Source organism: Sinohyriopsis cumingii, unplaced genomic scaffold, assembly GCF_028554795.1.
Source record: "Sinohyriopsis cumingii isolate HCF-2022 unplaced genomic scaffold, ASM2855479v2 utg002430l, whole genome shotgun sequence".
NCBI lineage: Eukaryota > Metazoa > Mollusca > Bivalvia > Unionida > Unionidae > Sinohyriopsis > Sinohyriopsis cumingii.
This window is the reverse complement of record NW_028316206.1, coordinates 143,732-163,554: the sequence shown is the minus strand read 5'-3', so window position 1 is coordinate 163,554 and position 19,823 is coordinate 143,732. Positions and strand designations below refer to the sequence as shown.

Here is a 19,823-nt window from a genome sequence, read left to right as displayed (position 1 = left end):
ACACAACACTTTAATAAAAAGTTCATTGACTTCTTCTTTCTCCTTGTTTAGTCTCTCTGTTTTTTGAATTTCTTCACCGTCACACTCTTTTCCTCTTCTTCCTCCTCACTTTCTTCCCTTCTTCTTTTCTTCTCCTGTTTCTTTTTCTTCACCTGTCTGCTTTCTTCCTCTGAAGAATCCCTCTCTTCTTCTGAAGAATCCTTCTTTTCTTCTGACTCCTCTTGTTTCTTTTTTGGGCAATCTGGAGACCAATGTCCTTTTTCTTTACAATAATAACAGGTATCTTGACTTTTGTCTTTTTTAGCTCCTGTTTTTTGACGGTCTGGACACTCTGAAGACCAATGCCCTTTCTTCTGACAGATATAGCAAGTATCTTGACTTTTATCTCGAAAGGAAGGAGAGTAGTCCGTAGGCTGGTCTGAAGAGAATTTTCTAATGACCCCTCGCAAAGCTCTGACGAAACGTTCCATCTGGTTAGTCTCTTCCATCGTTGTGCTCGGCTTGAGAGTGAAATGAATAGTGAAAGGACAAGACACACACCCTTTTATATACGCTGGTCTGCTATGACTATAAAGTAGTTTATGGTGTTTGAACTTGAGTCATTTGACTTTTTGCTTTCAAGATGAAACGATCCCATTCATTCGAGAAGAAAGAAGAAAGTAAGAGGCAGAAACGTGATCTATCGCCTCGAACCAGGGCTGAAATCTTGGCACAAATTCATGCCAGTGATTTTGAAGAGGACATGAGTGAACCAGAATTTGAAACCTCTAAACCAAGTTTACCACCCTTAGTCAACCCTGAAAAATACTATTCCATTCGAGAGACGGAAAAGCGCTCCTCTAGAAAATTTAGAACCACGGCTTACAAATACACGGTGAAGTTTAAAGATTTCAAGTCCGAAGTACCGTTAGAGAAAGCAGAAGGGTTCATCACCGGAGTGTGGGATTCTCTGCTCACTGCACTCAAGCGACAATGTCAACCCAAAGAAGACGATCGCTTGAGACTTTCCATACAACACGACGGTTTGAAATCCCCTGTTTGGATCGAGTTTAGCACCCCTGCAGAATTGACCGCTTCCAAAGTCATGGACAAGATTCAACACGTGCAACAATCTAATGACCAGTTTGACATCACCGATGGAAAAGCCACATTGGACATGACCCACGTCTCTCCTCCTCAAGGGACCGGACGCAAAAAGATGTTATTGGTGAACGAGCTTCGCAGCATTAAGCGTAGCCTTGTCCAAATTCACAATCCTCATGACCAGATGTGTTTAGCCCGTGCCATCGTGGTGGGACGAACCTATGCCAACAAGAACGACACGGTAGAATGGAAAAGAGACTGGGAGAACATTCGACAATCGGACCGAGCCAAACAACGAAGTGAAGCAGAACTCCTGTTACGACAAGCTGGCATGTCCAAAGACACACCCTGTGGCATTCCTGAGATGCAAAAATTGCAAGATGCCCTAGCTCCACGATACACTTTGAAAGTGCACCCTCAAGAAGTGCGCGGGTCTCTGTTGTTTCGAGGGCAAGATTTTAAGGACGGAAAATACATTCACGTTTATCATCACGATGACCATTTCGATACCATTACCAGTATCACCGGATTCCTGGGATACGGTTATTACTGTGAGAAATGTGACCATGGTTATAATAATCGAGAGCAACACAAGCATTGTGGATCGAAATGCTCAGGATGTTTGGCCTCTTCACCCTGTCTGAGCGAAGAACCAGTGCCTTGTTCCACTTGTCTGCGCACGTTTGTCAGCCCTACCTGTTACCAACAACATCTGAAAACGCAAGGTTCACAGCAGAAATGTGCTTGTCAACTCCTGAGATTGTGCCCTACGTGTGGACAAGGCATACGTACCAATAGTACCAAGGCACACGTATGTTCAGGAAAAAAGAAATGTCACATTTGTCACCACATCGTGGACTTGGAACACCAATGTTACGTGCAAAAATACCAGCCCCCACCAGAGAAAGAGGACGGTCACAAGAAGAAAGGCAATTTCATCTTTTTCGATTTCGAATGCATGCAAGAGACTGGCATTCACATTCCTAATTTCTGCGTGGCTCATCGAGCGTGCGAGAAGTGCATTCAAGAACCTATCTTCAGTCATTGCCCTCACTGCAGCAAGATTCCTGGAGGACGTGAAAAAATCTTTCGGGGGTCAAACACGTTAGCCGATTTTGCCCAATGGGTCTTAGACCCCATCGACAAGACGTGGAGCCAAGAGGACATCGGACTTTACGGAGATTGTCATCGTCATGCCACGGTGATGGCTCACAATTTCTCCGGATACGATGGACAGTTTCTTCTCAGATACTATACGGAACATGGCACCGAACGTCCTAAAGTGACTTTGAACGGAGCCAAAATCATTTTCATGCAAGTGGGACAAGTACAGTTTAAAGATTCGATGAGCTATTTGGCCATGCCTTTGAGTCGAATGCCTAAAACGTTTGGAATGACAGAAATGGCTAAAGGGTACTTTCCACACTTTTTCAATACGGAAGCCAATCAACATGCCGTTCTACCCCATTTGCCTGAGGCTCACTATTACGACCCCGACAACATGCGTACCGAACAACGAGAAGCTTTCTACGCTTGGTACCAGGCTCACGCCTCGGACCCTTTCGACTTTCAGGAAGAAATGCTAAAGTATTGTCGTTCCGACGTGGACATTTTACGGCGTTGCTGTGGAAAATTTCGAGAACTGTTCATGGAACACGGAGGGGTCGATCCTTTGAAAGAAGCTTGCACCATTGCCAAAGCGTGTTCCTTAGTGTATCGACAACGATTCATGCCTGAAAACACCGTGGCTGTCATCAGTCCTCAAACGACCCACTATGTCAAGCGTCAATACTCGGTCAAAGCCCTACGTTGGTTACATTACTTGTGCGACAAGGAAGACAAGTGGATTCAGCATGCCCGCAACGGAGGGGGCGAAAAGACCATCGGAACGTATTCGGTCGATGGCTGGGACTTAGAAAACCCCAAGATCGTGTACGAGTTTAACGGTTGCTTATTTCACGGATGTCCCGTTTGTTATCCTGACCGTGGCACTAAAAATCAGTTTTTGCAACGAACCATGGAAGACTTGTACCAGGACACTTGTCAGCGACGCCTAAAGTTAGAACAGCAAGGATACCAAGTGGTGGAAATGTGGGAACACGAGTACGATCACCGTATGAAAACCGATCCCGAGTTTAAACGCCTCGTGGAAAGTTACCAGTTCATGGACCCGCTGAACCCGAGGGATAGTTTGTACGGAGGAAGGACCAATGCCACCTGTTTGCTGTACCAAGCCGACGAAGAGAACGGAGAAGAAATCAAATACTTGGACGTGTGTTCGCTGTATCCCTACGTGTGCAAATATTGTCGCTTTCCTGTAGGGCACCCGCAATTGTTCACGGAACACATCGACCTGGTCAACATTCGACAATACGAAGGCTTGATCAAGTGTAAAGTTTTGCCTCCCACGAACCTATACCATCCCGTCTTACCTCACCATTGTCAAGGCAAACTGATGTTTCCTTTGTGCCGTACTTGTGCCGAAACGTGCAACCAAGACCAGCCTTGTCATCACAGCCAGGAAGAACGGGCCTTGACGGGAACCTGGGTCAGCGTAGAATTGTTCAAAGCTATGGACATGGGATACCAACTGTTAGAAGTGTACGAAATTTGCCACTTTCCCAAGACACAACAATACCACAAGGGTGACCCTACTCAGAAAAGCATTTTCGCAGACTACGTGGATGCCTTTTTGAAACTGAAGCAAGAAGCCAGCGGCTATCCTTCCTGGTGTCACACTCCCGAAGACCAAATACAATTCAAAGAGAAATACTACGAACAAGAAGGCATCACTTTAGACCACATCGAGAAAAACGAAGGCAGGCGATCGTTTGCCAAAGTGATGTTAAATTGCTTGTGGGGTAAAATGGCACAACGCCCGTGTTTACCCAAGACGGAATATTTGACAGAACCTTCCCGCTACTTTCAGATGATTCACGACAAAACCAAATTCATGAAACACGTGGACGTCGTTCGCGAGGATTTGATCTTAGTCAATTACGAAGAAGATCTGGACTTTGTACAAGACGACCCCTTTGGAAATGTCATCATTGCGGCTTACGTGACAGCCCATGCTCGCTTAAAATTGTACGAAGCTTTAGAACTGTTAGAAGAACGCGTCCTGTACTTTGACACGGACAGTTGCATTTACATCCATCACCCGATTCAACATCACCCTGACATCGAAGGAGACCGTTTAGGAGCCTGGACAGACGAGCATCCCGACGACAAGATTCTAAGTTTCGTCAGTGGTGGTCCCAAAAATTACGGCTACGAATACCGGGACAAACAAGGAGAAGTGCACACGACGTGCAAAGTGAAAGGACTGACTCTGAATCATCGTACCAGTCGTGTGGTCAACTTTGGGGTATTGAAAGAAGCCTTGCAATCGGAAGAGGATGGAAACTTTAAAGTGACCACTTACCAACCGAACAAGATTGTACGTTTACCCACTCACCACATCGTCAGTCGACCTTTGGAAAAAGTTTATCAAATCGTGTACCAGAAGCGAGTTCGACTTCCCAATCATTTCACCTTACCGTACGGTCACGTCGGTATTGGTCTGTATATAAAAAGGAACCCTAGGCAAGATCGATAGTTCATTGGGACTACCAAGACCGAGCGAACAAGATGAATACTTTGAAAGAGACATCGTTCCAGTTTGGGGATTGTAAAAAAGTTGTATCTTCCTCTAGTGTGACTAATACTGGATGGATAAGACCCAGGCATTGCGACGGAAAATGTCCGGAAGGAAACTGCGATTGTCCATGTGGTTACCATTGTAATTGCGTAACGGAGTTTGCAGACGAGTGCGATTGTGAGCCTTGCGATGGATACGATGCTGTACGTTGTGATCTGAGCGATGCCGTAAAGCATCATGGGAACTTTAGTGCCCCTACCCCTATCATGGAAAGTGATGCTGTGCGTGTCAAACCTGTCGGATGCGAAAGTGATGCCGCTCGTCCTCTTGGACATTTTACTGGGTTTCGTTTTAAAGGGGAATGTTCACCTTCACGTCTACCCCCCTACGGATGTCATCCAGCCTTGAGCAAACTCCTACCCATGTCACTCAACCCTCATCGAAACGAACCTGTGAAAAACGAATATTCGTTTCCTGTGCGTTTGTCGGAATACTGCGACTTTGAAAAACGTCTTCAATCGTTCAAAGGAAAATGGCCAAAGTATCTGGGAGGACCGACCCCCGAAGAATTAGCCAGAGCCGGATTTTTCTACTTGGGCGAAGGAGATAAAGTCAGGTGCTTCAGTTGCGATGTGACACTTCACCACTGGGAACCGCAAGATTCGGCCTACGTAGAACATGCTCGATGGTCACCGAATTGTCATTACTTACCCTTAGTGGGACCGAGACATTGAAGTAACTTCTTACCATAATAATCTGTTCATGGATACTTTACAAGAGAACATTCGTGCTTTGCCTGTGGAGTTGAGAGAACGCATTTACCGAGAGCTGGTCAAAATACAAGTGAAACGTAAAGAACAATTGCATCCGTTACGTCACCGGTGTTTGAACCACTGGTACCTGAAGGCTATACAAGGATTGATTCAATTGAAAGTGTTCCATCGGACAGACATTGATCAACGATCCTCTAGTTTTAAAAAGGATTGGTTTGGTATGGACGATTCTACCTACATCATTGTAAACGTACTGCATCGAATTCCAGAGGAAGAGTTAACGAATTACCAACATCTTGAACACAATGTCAACTTAGTGAAAGAGGAAACTTCTGAACGAATTGTAATGTGTAGATTAGTGACTCAACGATTTAAATTTGACACTGAAGTGAAATCATGTTTGTGCAAAGAGTACATTTCTTGTGTCAGACCAAAGAGGATTTAGTATGACCTATTCATGGATACTTTGCTAGAGAACATTCGTGCTTTGCCTGTGGAGTTGAGAGAACGCATTTACCGAGAGCTGGTGAAAATACAAGTCAAACGTAAAGAACAATTGCATCCGTTACGTCACCAGATCTTTAACCACTGGTACCTGAATGGTATAAGAGAACTGATTCGTCAGAAATTGTTTCAGTGGTCAGACCTTGTTCAACACTTTGAGTTAGTGAATGATCGAAATGTTCATTATTTTGGTTACTTCGAGATTCACCTACAGCAATACATTGAGGAAGACAAGTTAAAGGATTATCAACATATTTTACGTGGAATCTACTTAGAGGAAGAGGAAACTTCTAAACGAACTCTGAAGTTTCGGTTACAGTATGCAAGATTTAGATTCCCTACTGGAGAACGAAGATCTCTGGCTAGAAAGTACGTGTATTGTTTCCGAAACAAAGAGACTATAAAAACAGGCTGCCATGCCACGACTTATGTCACATGTCATCCAACAGATTCCGTGGAAGGAACTCAATGACCATATTCAAACCGTGGATCATTACCATCGATTATTACAAGAACTGTATCCATTCAATTTGGGACGACAAGTGGTGTGTGCCTTAGTGACTTGTTTTTTGGGATTTCGTTTACCAGCCGATTCTTTGTGGACTCTTTACGATCAGTACTTACCACCTCCATGGCCTTAAATGGTCACGAAAAACTCCTTTTGCTCAAAGCCTTGCGTTTTCATCTGAATACTTCTCGACCTCTACGGGAAAAAAAGATTCGTCAACTTTTAGCTACCCAAGACGTGTATGACGATGTGTGTGTAGCTTGTGACTTACATCCCCATTGGACAGATGTCCGTGCCTGGAAAGAATGGGATTTTGAGGCTTGGACCCAAGAAGTGGCCCAGTATGCACGAGAGTTGTTCAAGGAAAAAAGTTACTTTTCAACCCGTGTTAGTGACGGTGCCAGAAGAACCCGTCACCCAGGACAGGACTGTCGTGGACAGACCTGAAAGACCCTTTCGGGAGGACACTTGTGTGACCTTACCCCCTGTTGAACTGGTTAGAACATTACCCAAAAGATGTGATTGTTGTACAGACACTTGTGTTTATTCCACGTTCATCGTTATCATGTGCCTTTTATCCTTGTACTTAAGCCTTTGGCTTTTATGTATTTTTGTCTTTCGTATTCATGTTTGATAAAAAAACATTCAATAAACGTGTTCTGAAAAAGTATATAAACTCTTGTCTTGTTCGTTTTCGTGTCACAAGTGACATTTCTCACACCATGGCTACCTCTGCTGTCTCTGCTCCCTCTTCCTCTACTGTCAAAGTCATCGACGAACACTTAGATCGTGCCAGTTGGGAGGCTTTGTATCTTCGCCATCCCTTTAACATGCTCATTGCTGGACCTAGCGGTTCAGGCAAAACCGAATTCGTCAAACGTTTGATCGAACATAAACATCATTTGATCGATCGGCCACCTCAACGGATCGTGTGGTGTTACAAAGAGTGGCAATCGGCGTACAGCCTCTTGCGAGAAAGTCAAGGCGATTCCATCGTGTTTGTGGAAGGCATTCCTAAAGAAGACGACGGCATCGTCTCTGACTCCCGTCAAACCCATTTGGTCATTTTCGACGACATGTTAGGAGAAGACGAAGAAGAAATTAAATTGTGGTTCACGCGCAAAGGGCATCACCGTAATGCCAGTGTCATTTACATCACCCAAAATTTGTTTCAACAAAGTAAAGCCCATCGCACCATCAGTCTCAATGCGCATTACGTGGTCTTGTTTAAAAGCCCTCGAGATAAATCGCAAGTGCAAGTCTTAGCCAAACAGTTAGGAACGCCTTGGCTGACTCAGGCGTACGACGATGCCACTCAAACGCCACACGCCTATTTACTCGTCGATTTGAAACCTACGACCCCCGAGGATTTGCGATTTCGTACCCACTTGTTTCACCACTGGTGCCAAGACGGAGGGCCTGTCCTGTACACGTCTCCGTCCTCGACTTCATTTCACTCCCCATCAAAAAATCTATAAAAACCTCAGACCCTTTTTCGTCTGTCTCACACAGTGTGAACATGACGTCCCTTCAGTCGCATCTTCCCGTCAAATTGATTCGTGCCTTGTATGGCATCAGTCGAGAAAAAGATCCACAAACACGAGCCCGTGTCTTAGAAGCTAGTCTCAAAGAAGTCTTACGATGGTTCACGGTGACGGCACGTCAATTACTCCAAGGAATCATTCAGATTCCTCATCAAACCAAACGCTTTTTCGATCGAAACAAAGTCGCTTTGGTCCAACTGGCCGATCCCCGCATCGACACTCAAACCAAAAAACAAATCATTTTGAAACCTGGAGGGAGCGGTACTCTAGGAGGGGTCATCATTCGCTCACTCTTAAGATGGGATCCTAATGCCCCCAAAGTTATCCCCAAGACAAAAGTCCAACGAAGCCCCAAGAAGAAAAAGAAAAAGACCAGGTCCCCAAGAAGAATAACTTCTCCAGTGGCAGGACCCTCCTCTTACCAGACACCACCACCCCGGAAAAAGAAAAGAAGCCCCCAGAAAAAGAAACAGAGAAAAAGTCCCCAGAAAAAGAAAAGTCCACAGAAGAAAACTAGTCGCAAGAGAGGCACTTCGGCCAGGACGCAACCTTACACTCGCAAACCACGACCTGCCACGGCAGTGACTGCGTCTCCGGCATCCTCACGTTCATCCACTTCTCCGTTGATGACACCCAGAACTGAAGAGTACTTGGAGACGTTGATCACACCAAGAACATCTCCGTTGATGACCCCCAAAAGAACTTCCCCAGTGGCAGGACCCTCCAATTTAGTGGCAGTGGCTGCTGCTCACAAAGTACCTTCTCCCAAAATCAAAGTCCAAGAAAGATCGGGCATGTTACAAAGTTTACTGGATTTGTCCAAGCAAGAACTGGCTCGATTTAGTCCGTTGCGTACCCCTGCACGACGTGTCATGCCTGTCCTCAAACTGATAAAACGTAAAGACAATCAGTGGCGACGCGTTCCAGTATAAAAAGAGCCTGTGACCAAGTCGGGGTATCAGTGAACTTGTAAAAAAGATGTCACCTCCAAGAAGCCACAAAAGAAAGAGACAAAGGCAGACGCGTCATCCGACAAAGCGCTTAGCCAAGCATCGACATTACCCTAAGAAAAGACACAGTCGTTCCAAGAAAAAGAGGCGTCAACAAAGGGGAGGATTCCTTGGTGATTTTGGGAAAAACATTGTCACCTTTATGACAAAGCGATAGTCCCAAAAAAAAGATAAAAGGGCGTGCGTTAAGTCATCGACGTTAGTGTCTGTTCGGTGAATGTCCCGGAACCCACAAGCAAAAAATGTCACCCTCCAGAAAACCCCAAGGAAAGAAAAGGAAAGGACTGCCACCACGTTTAGCTAAACATGGGGACTTGTTATCTGTCCTGTCCAAAGCTTCTTCACCCCTACGAAAAAAACTCATTCAAACGGCCTCCAAAGAGGTCATCGATACCGTGTGCGAATGCTGTTTGAACGTTTTGAAAGGCACGATCCCTTTGTCCAAACACCAGAAACAATGCTTAGGCAAACATCGTCACGTTCTTCGCCAAATGGTTCAAAAGAAAATTCCCATTCGTCAAAAAAAGAAGATGTTGGTCCAACGTGGAGGCATTTTACCGCTCTTGTTAGGCCCCATACTGAAAGGAGTCTTGGGAACCATGTTGGGAGGACTGGTGGGAGCAAGATAAAAAGGCCTCGGAAGTTCCAAGATCTCAGAATCGACCCCTGACAACCCCATGGAAGGACGAAAACTAGCTTTAGTGCCTTACAAACGATGGATGGAATACCATCGGTGGCAAGAACAACGCACCCCGCATTTACCTCCCAATCCCCATTTGAGCGAGATGTCCCAGTTACAACACGAATTGCAATCCTTGATGGATCGCCAAGATTTGTCCGAAACAGAAAAATCGCAAAAGTACGGTCAACTCTTGCAACGACTGCAACTCTTTCACCAGAAAGCTTTAGACGAAACAGCTCTACCCACTTTGAAAGATTTTAAGACCTTGATGAAAAGTCCAGCACCATCACCAGTACCAGTACCAATACCGGTACCAGTGGTCAAGACAGAAAAAGGAAAAGAAGAAGAAGAAGAAGGGTTTCAAACTCCACCAGAAAAAGTACGCAAGTTAACAACACCACCTACCTCCAGAATTGGATGGATTAAAAAGATGATGGCCACCCCTTCTTCCTCACAAAAGAAAAAGAAAGTGAAGACAGAAGTGAAACAAGAACCGATATCCCCTGCTCAGACATCCTCCTCTTCGACAGCTATTGCCGGTCGCACACGCAAAGCCTTGCAATCCAAGAAAATACCCCAAGAGAAAAAGAGTAGCCTCTTCCAAGAGTGGGTGCCTTATTAAGACACCAATCAACACAAAAAAATGGAAAAAGTCTTAGCTAGCATTTACTACGATCCCTCGCATCCTGCAGGTTATGCAGGAGTTCAAAAATTGTATCGTGCTGCCAAAACACGAATGAAAAGTCTCCGTTTACCTCAAGTGCAACGATGGTTACAAGAACAAGCTACCTACACTTTGCACAAACCCATTCGACGCAAGTTTGCCAGAAATCGCACCCGAGTGGAAGGCATCGATCATCAATGGCAAGCCGATTTAGCCGATGTCTCTCATTTGGCCAGCTACAATCGTGGCTACAAATATCTGTTTTGTGTCATCGACGTCTTTTCCAAATTTGCCTGGGTCGTGCCCTTGACTTCCAAATCCAGCAGCGAGTTAGTGCGAGCCCTGCAACGAGTGTTGAAACAAAGTGGCCGTCACCCTCTTCGATGGCAAACGGACAAAGGCACCGAATTTCTGAACCAAGCTTTCCAAAAAGAATTAAAGAAACGTGACATTCATTTTTTTACCACCGAGAATCCCGAAACCAAAGCCAGCATCGTGGAGCGTTTTCAACGCACTTTGAAAGAACGCATGTGGAAATATTTTACGCATCACCACACTCTGAAGTACATCGACATCTTACCGTACCTGGTGCAAGCGTACAACCAATCTTACCATCGAAGCATCGGACATGCCCCGCAAGACGTGACTCCCGACAATGAAGTGTTGGTGTTTGAGCGTCTGTTCGGTACGTCCCCGACGAGGGCTGTCCCCAAGAAAAGTGGAGAGTTGACCGTAGGAGATTGGGTGCGCATTGGCAAAACCAAACGCACTTTCGACAAAGGTTACTTACCTAACTGGACAACCGAATTGTTTCGCGTCACTGGACGAGTACATGGCCGTCATCCTGCCGTCTATAAATTGGAAGACATGAACGGAGAAGTACTCAAAGGAACGTTTTATTTGCCCGAGTTACAACGTGTCACCAAAAAAGAAGACGACGTGTACGACATCGAAAGCATTCTCGAACGCAGAACCCGTAAAGTGGGCAAACGACGTGTCAAAGAAGTCAAAGTACGTTGGAAAGGATATCCACCCAGTTTCGATTCTTGGATCGACTCTTCGCAAGTCATCGACTATAAAAAGAAGAAGTGACCATCATGCCCTTTCACACAGCAGCAGACGCAGCTACGTCGACCACTCCTCCTTCCCCTAGTTCTTCTGTGCAAGATTTACAAAAACAACCCTTGTGGGTGTGGTGTGGAGAACGTGTGCCTAAAACGCAAATCGTCTTTTTCTGCCAAATCTTCGTGGTGTATTGTGTCATCGGGGCAGCCATCGCCAATTTGAGTTTGCAACAAGGAGACAAACAATTGTGGACCATTTTATTGAGCAGTTGCATCGGTTACCTGCTTCCCAATCCCTCCCTGAAATTCTCCTCGAACGGGAACGTTGTGTCCAGTGCCAGTGCCAGTCACCACTCCAACAACCACAACCAGAACCCCGTTTTGGGCGGAGACACACCTCTGACGTCCAGTAATATCCCCTCGGACAGCCACAGAACTCTAGAATTATGAGTCACCAAAATCAATTTTACTTAACCTTACCCAGTGACAGTTCCATGGAGGTGTTTCCCCACAACACGTTGTGCTGTTACACGGCCAAATTACCTCAAGCCATCCCCTTAGATCACGAAGCCCATTGGGAAGTGGCTTTAGTAGAAATGATTCACCCGACCCAAGTCCTCAATGTCATTGCCCAGCAAAATTGGTTTAAGGTGGAAGTTCATGACGAGCAATTGCAACAGGAGTTGGATAAGAGAACCATATCTGACATTAAAGACTATGATGACAAAACTAAAACGACCACCTACCACTTGTCCATTCTCCCAGGCTATTATTTCAGTGGTCATCATTTGGTCAGCGCCATAGCCTCCAGGTTTAATGGCGTGTTTGGGAAAGCTTTTGAGATTGTCAAGAACAAAAGTGTCACCATAGAGTACCACAAAGTAGCTCGTCGCTTCTTGATGAAATTTGAGCGGCCTAAAATCGTGTCCATTGTATTTTGTCCTGAATTGTTTGACATGTTGGGCGGGGACATGGAGATGAGGAAGAAAGTAGAAAAAGAGAAAGGCGAATTACCCATCATTTCTGACAACGTGACGTTTGGCCAGTATTTTCGTACCCCGGTAGAACTGAACCAAGGACTGAATTTGATCTTTGTGTATTCCGATGTGGTGGAGTACAACGTGGTGGGCCACACCTCCGTGCCGTTACTGCGTGTCATTCCTTTCAAAGTGGATTCTGCCACGAACGCTGACGAGGAAGGTGGAAACACTTACCACGTCCACCGCGAATTTGTCCATCCTCACTATTTGCCGGTCAGCAAGTCGTATTTGGACACGGTCAACATTACTATAAAAGGAGATCTGGGACAAAATATTCCATTCACCAAAGGAAAAGTCACGGTGAAACTCCATTTTCGAAAACGGTTCTCTCACGACTCGTAAGTAAGTCATGTATCCAGTGTACCAAGGGGTGGCTCGACAGCGAGGACACGGTTTAGGAGACATGTTAAAATCGGCCTTTCGTTCGGTGGCCCCAGTGTTGAAACCGATGGTGACACGCGGATTGCACGCCTTGAAAGATGCGGCACTGACGCAAGGCAAAGAATTTCTCCAAAATGTCATCATCGACAAACAAAACCCTAAAGAAGCCTTCATGAGGGCAGGCAAAAATGTCTTGCTGCAAACGGGCAAAGACATTTTAGGCCGACGAGACACACCTATAAATGCCCTGCACGCTACCGAGTCAGGCATTCAGCAAGGACAAGGTAGAAAGAGACGACGAAGAAGAAAACACCCTTTCACCAGACTTCAAGCGAGAAAAGCCAAGAAAAGAAGAACCGTTCGAGACTTAGACGTTTTCGATTATTGAGAAAGAACAGAACAAAATGATGCACCGAGAGTCTTGCGCTTGTTCCAAGACGGAACTGGATCTGTTTGCCATGCCCCCCACCATGATGACCATGCAAGAATCCCAGTGGGTGGAATTTCACCCCGTCTCCTCACTGACCGATTCCGCTCCCATCGAGTTTGAAATCAAGGGACAGCCCGAAGATTACATCGATCTGAATAGCAGTTACTTGTACTTGAAAGTCAAAGTTCTAGATAAGGATAATGGTGAAGTAACAGACACTGAGAATATAGCTCCCGTCAACAATTTCATGCATTCCTTGTTCAGCTCAGTGGACTTGTACTTGAACAACAAACTGGTCAGCAGCAGCATGGATACTTACCCTTACCGTGCCTACCTGGAAAATCTCTTGACGTACGGAACAGATGCCAAGACAAGTCATCTCAATGCCTGTGTGCTGTGGGTAGATGACGAAGCGGGCAAGTTTGACGCAACTGACAATGACGGCTTTGAGGCAAGACGAAGCAAAATCCTAAAAGAAAAGAGTTTAGAACTGATGGATCGTTTGCATTTGGACATGTGGTTGCAAGAGAAATATTTGCTAAACGGGGTCAATCTTCGCTTGAGACTGAATCGTAGCAGTACCGCTTTCCATTTGTTGGCTGATGCTGATGCTACTAAGACTGGCAATCCTAAAAGCACAATTTTAGAGGCCAAACTCTACGTACGACGCGTGGAAGTGTTACCCAAAGTGGGTAACGACATCAGTCAAACGTTGAGCAGAACGACCGCCAAGTATCCCATACGACGCGTAGAAGTGAAAACCTTCACCATTCCTGCTGGACAGCATTCCATGACCGAAGATCATCTGTTCCAAGGACAGTTACCCAAACGTTTAATCCTTGGTATGGTCTCGAATTCAGCCTTCAACGGAGCCTTCGCTCAAAATCCTTTCAACTTTCAACACTTCAACGTAAAGAAAATCGAAGTCAGTCGTGATGGCAAGACCTTGTGTACCCGACCTTTCGAACCTAAATTTGGTGACGGGAATTACTTGAGATCGTACTTGTCCCTGTACGAAGCTACCGGCCAGTTAGGAACCAACACCAGTCACGGCATTGAGTACAACGAATATGCAGGAGGCTATGCTTTGTGGGCTTTCGATTTCACTCCAGACCAAGGCAGCGACGAGGGACATTTCCACCCTATAAAATCTGGCCAGATTCGTGTGGAACTTCAGTTTGCAGATAAACTACCAGCAACAGTGAACGTCATCCTGTATGCAGAATTCGATAATACCATAGAAATCAACAGTTTGAGAGAAGTCATTCTAGATTATTAGAAGTCATGGAAGACTGTTATCCCTCTTTACAAAGTGGAGAAACTTTGGACATGAAACGTGAGGAGACTGTGGAAGAAGAAGTGATCATGATGAAATCGAGATGGCCAGAACAAGAAGCCCATTTAGTCTCCTGTTTTGCCAAACACTTGGTCGACAAAATGACGGAATTGATCAAGAAAAATTGCTATGGATGTCAAAACGATCATCCCAGTCAAATTCAACACGATAAATGCCTGATGTTGAGTCAAGAAGAAAAATTGGACGAGTATCTGGACGAAGCTTGGAGTCTCATCTCGAACAAAGACGTGTTGCACCAGTGGTATAAAGACTTGCGTGAACATTCTTGTCCAACATTAACCACTCAAGAGATCCATCGTATCGAAGCTCTCCTGAATCAGAGTGAGGAAACAGAACGAATAACCGTTTATTCGTCAGACATTTTCAAGCAAAAAGTCAGGATCGAATTGACGACTTATTATTACCTGTGAAGAAGAAAACAAACACAAATCAATGGATACCTGGGAACTTTATTACCTTTTGAACCACAGTTCGTATACGGCTTCTTGGAATCCTGTCGTCTGTGCTAAAGATGAACTCCCTCATCGCAAACCTAAAGACCATCAAGCTTACGTGATCAACACGGACGACAGTCATCTCCCAGGAACCCACTGGGTAGCCGTCTACTTTCCTCAAGAAGGATGTGTGGAATATTTCGATTCGTACGGATTGCCCCCTTTGGAAGACGATATCATCGACTTTATGAGAAGAAATGCTCAAACCACCCGATTCAATAACGTGAAATTACAAGGCACAGATTCCTTGGTGTGTGGACAATATTGTGTGTATTTTCTGCATCATCGCAGCCTGGGCTATTCCTTAGAACATTTAGTGACTCATTTTGATCCTCGTTCTTCTTCTAGAAATGATGTGAAAGTAGATCGATGGTTTTGTGACCATTATGCTTATCTTTTGTCTCAAGCTAGGAAACGTAGTGTCCATCAATGGCCTAATGATTTCCAACAGTGGAAATCACAATTTCATTCACAACGTTGTCAGCCTTGTTTAAAGTAGATTGTCCATTGAGAAAAAATGTTAGTGATTTGAAAAAAAATGGTTTGATGTTATAGTGTTGGATTATTGTTAAAAAATGTTAGAGTTGTTGTTTAGTGTTAAGTGATTTTTGAATAAAAAATGTTGTGTTTTGAAAAAATGCTTTTGTCTTTTGTTTAGCTATAAGAATGTTGAATTGATGCTCTTTCATTTCTTACTATACCTCTCATGACAATCACTGAACGTTGCGAATCGAAAACCGTGTGGGGGATGTTTTCCTTCACGTCCGCGCTTTCACTTTAAGAACCGGGGTTGTTTCCAGTCTAACCATCCATTGTCGACTCATCCTCCTCCGAAGATGTGCTCCAAACTAGCTAAGCTCAACGAAGCCTACGTGAATTTGCATAGGGTCAGACACAGTCTGATACCGAAGCCAGAAGAAATAGAGAATGTGAGAATGTTAAAAATCACTGAAGACCTGATAGAAGAGCTCTTCAGAGAAGAAGTGAACAGGGAGAAAGAAGAATGGACAGAGAAGTACAGACTTCAAAAACAGCAACAACAGCAGCAACAACAACAACAGCAGCAGCAACCTGAACCTGACAGAGGCTTTGTCGATTGCCGTATCGACACCAAAGAGTTCTTCTTCTCTTTCCGAAGAAGCAGACCTATCGCCAGAAAGTCTATCCTCAGAGGACATCGCATTCTTAGAAACTAAAAAAAGAATGCCATAGCAAACAAAAAAACAGCCCTTTTCAGGGCTACCCCAATACTCTAGAAAAGAAGTAACGATCGATTTGCCAATGTGTGTGTAGGTAGAGTAGTGTGAAAATAAACACTAACTCTTTATTGATAGTGAAAGTGTATGTGTTGGTGTGTTTGTGTTTGTAAGAGCTCAAGTAAGTTGGTGTGGATAGTAGATTAAAATGATGTTTGTTTGGCTGTTAGAGGTGTATATTTGGAGTTAGATTGAATTGCTTTGCGTATGTGGATAGTCTATTGAAGTGATTTATAAAAAAATTTTAAAATAGTGATGGGTAGCATAAAAAGTGAGTGAGTGTTTCTTTTAGGTCCGCGCGTTGTTGTTTTTTTGGTCATGATCTAGGTAAGATGAATTTTATGTTATTAGGGGGATGTTTTCCTTCACGTCCGCGCTTTCAGTATAAATTGAAACTCGTTCGGCAGTCCAGCTACCCTTGTTGATTGATCAACACCAAAAAATGAACACGAAACTTGAGAAACTGTTGGAGCTTCATGTGCATCTGGAATATGCCAGGCGCATATTAAATGAACTGGCCGCGGAAGCCATTGTCGAGGAGGGAAGGATAAGAGAGGAGGAAAGAAGAAACAAAGAAGAGGAGGAGAGAAGATATAAAGAAGAAGAAGAAAGAAGATATAAAGAGGAAAGAAGAAACAAAGAAGAGGAGGAGGAAAAGGAGAGAAGAAATTTCAAAATCCCAGAGAGCGAAAATTGGGATTCTGAAGCGACATATCCTGCCTCTGCTCTCTCCCCCCAAAAGGTAAAAAGTAACTGGGGGATAAGATGTGTATGTGGCGCCAGGCCTGGAAGGTGCCACCATTAACCAGGTGTCCATGAAGTTCCAAACAAAACAGCCCTTTTCAGGGCTACCCAATACTCTAGAAAAGAAATAACGATAGATTTGCCAATGTGTGTAGGTACAGTAGTGTGAAAATAAACACTAACTCTTTATTAATAGTGGAAGTGTATGTGATTGTTTGTTTGTGTTTGTGTTAGTAACTAATAAAGTAAGTTTGTGTGAATAGTAGATTATGGGTTTCTTTATTGTTTCTTAGCGTATGTGGAGAGTATAGTTTGGGTTATATTATATGAAATGAGAAAAGTGGGGATGTTTTCCTTCACGTCCGCGCGTTGTTGGGTCATGATCTAGGTAAGATCAATTTTATGTTTTTAGGGGGATGTTTTCCTTCACTTTCAGTATAAAACTAACAGTGTTGGCCATTGGAGCTCATTCTACGGAATAAGCAAACAAGAAGATGCCAGCAGCTTCAGCTTTATACAACGATCTTATGGGAAGTTGGTATTGGATGGTAGATGGATTGAGTGTAGCAGAAAGGGTTGAACAGGAATGGAGGTATGAAGTGACAAAAGACTTCGTCTCAAGACAAGTAAACAGCCTGCACTTAGCCGTAAACATCGTGAAAGAAATGATAGAGGATGAGGAGAAGAGAATCAGAGGTTTAATTAACCCACTGTATGTCAAAGTGGGTAAGTTAAAAGAAGCAATAGATCATGTGACAAGTGCAAGGTGCTTTTTAGAAGACGTTGTAGAATGGACAGATTGGTGTTTCGCAAAGTGGGGGTTAGAAAAACTTAAGAAAGCTGAAGAACTAATGAGGAATGTGCTGACCAAAGAGGTCAAGAAGATCAAAGAAAAGTGGTCCAATGAAAGAAAAGACGAAGAAAATAGAAGAAAAAAGGATGAATTCGAAAAACTGAACACAAACTGGATGAAAATCCAAGAGAAGTTCCGGGCCATGGGCCACCCGGACTGGCTGCCGGAAACAGAAAAGAAGAAGAAAGGAATGATGGACAAATTAAGAAGATGTTGGAAAAAGTTAAGAAGATAAAAGAAGAAGAAGAAAAACCCAAAGGCCCTTTTCAGGGCCAGCCATATTTCTCGAAAAGAGATCGTCTTTGAATTGCCTACCCCTTTTTTTATTTTATTTTTTATTTTATTTTTTTATTTTTTTAAAAAAAAATAGAGACCCTCCCTGTTTCAAATTTACATAGACCCTATACAGTCCCAAGGGTTAATGTCCATGTTAAATTTACATAGACCCTATATTGTCCCAGGGTTTTTGGCCATGTTAATTCCCATAGACCCTATATGTTCCCACGATTTTTCTCCATGTTAAATTTACATAGACCCTATATGTTCCCAAGGGGGTCTGTAATGATAAATCCCATAGACCCTATAAGATCCCCATTAACTACTCTCCATGTATGTTGGATATTTGGACCGATTCAAGCAAAAACGGTACACTTTAACTGATTGTCTGTCTTTAAAACTAACTCACGCTCATTTCTAGAATTTCTGGAATGGTGAATGGGTGTTGTATTTGCTCCTAGGGTGGTACTATTTTGTTTCTAATCTTCTACATTTATAAAACTGCGAGTTAAAATTGTCCTTTTGGATATTAAGAGTCAATCACGGATACGTTCCAAACAAAGAAAAGTCGCCTGTTGGTGTTGTGATATTAATATTGCGTCTGTCATGGCTTATTTGCAATAAATTGCCGTTCCCTGTACGATAAATAATACAGCCTTGTGAGACATAATTTAATAGTTTATGCCAATGGCATTGAATGTCTTTAAAAGGTGACATTAGGAGTGGTACATCAAATTTTGTAACATGAATATGTGGTCAGTAGTTATAAAGTTTAAAGACTGGACAAAGAAACTATGACTCGATTCATCTGTGGAGAGTATGAATCTTAAGTTGTATATTTTTTCAATTTCTAAGTTAGCCATCAGGAGGACAAGTACCACGGAAACGAAACATGACTCATTAGTTAGTGATGGAAGGCGGGAAAGAGATTGTATTTTGCTCAAATTTTATTTTGCTTGGCTTTTGAAATTAAACACTTTCTAGAGGAAATCGACATTAGGGTACACTACATAGAAATATCGGGAATACCTGAAGATGTTTGCAATATAATGAGATAGCATTTCGGAACTTTTCTAATATTTTGAAATAATGCCTTCTTTTAGGGACAGCCAAATTTGTCACACACTGACATCGCAGTGGAAGGAACACTAATCTTTTAAACGTAGGTAGTAGTGAACCTTCTCAATCAAGCGTCATTAAGGTATTGGATGGAGATCAGCACTTAAAAGTCCAAGTTAATTACAAACAACCCGAGTGGCATCCACAAGGAAATAAGAGTGAATGGACAGAAGCTAAGACAACTTCATGTACCTAGCTGTTTTTGCCTCCAATGAAGGTTTAAAACCTGAGGTACTGTCCAGACAAAAGCTGCACTGGCTAGGCTGAAGCCCATTTCGAAGGACAGCAACATCACGCTTGGGTCAAAGATTAAGTTAGTGTGCTTACTCGTCATGTCCATATTCATGTATGCATGTGAGACATGGACCCTGACAGCAGAACTCGAGAGAAGAATGCATGCC

At 43.8% G+C, this 19,823-nt stretch overlaps 1 long non-coding RNA gene across 1 annotated transcript in view; it reads right to left on the bottom strand.

Annotated features, from left to right (window-relative positions):
• LOC149770747 (uncharacterized) overlaps window positions 1–19,823 on the bottom strand; it is a 54,858-nt gene that overhangs the window by 8,308 nt on the left and 26,727 nt on the right. The gene's annotated exons all lie outside the window — the stretch shown is intronic.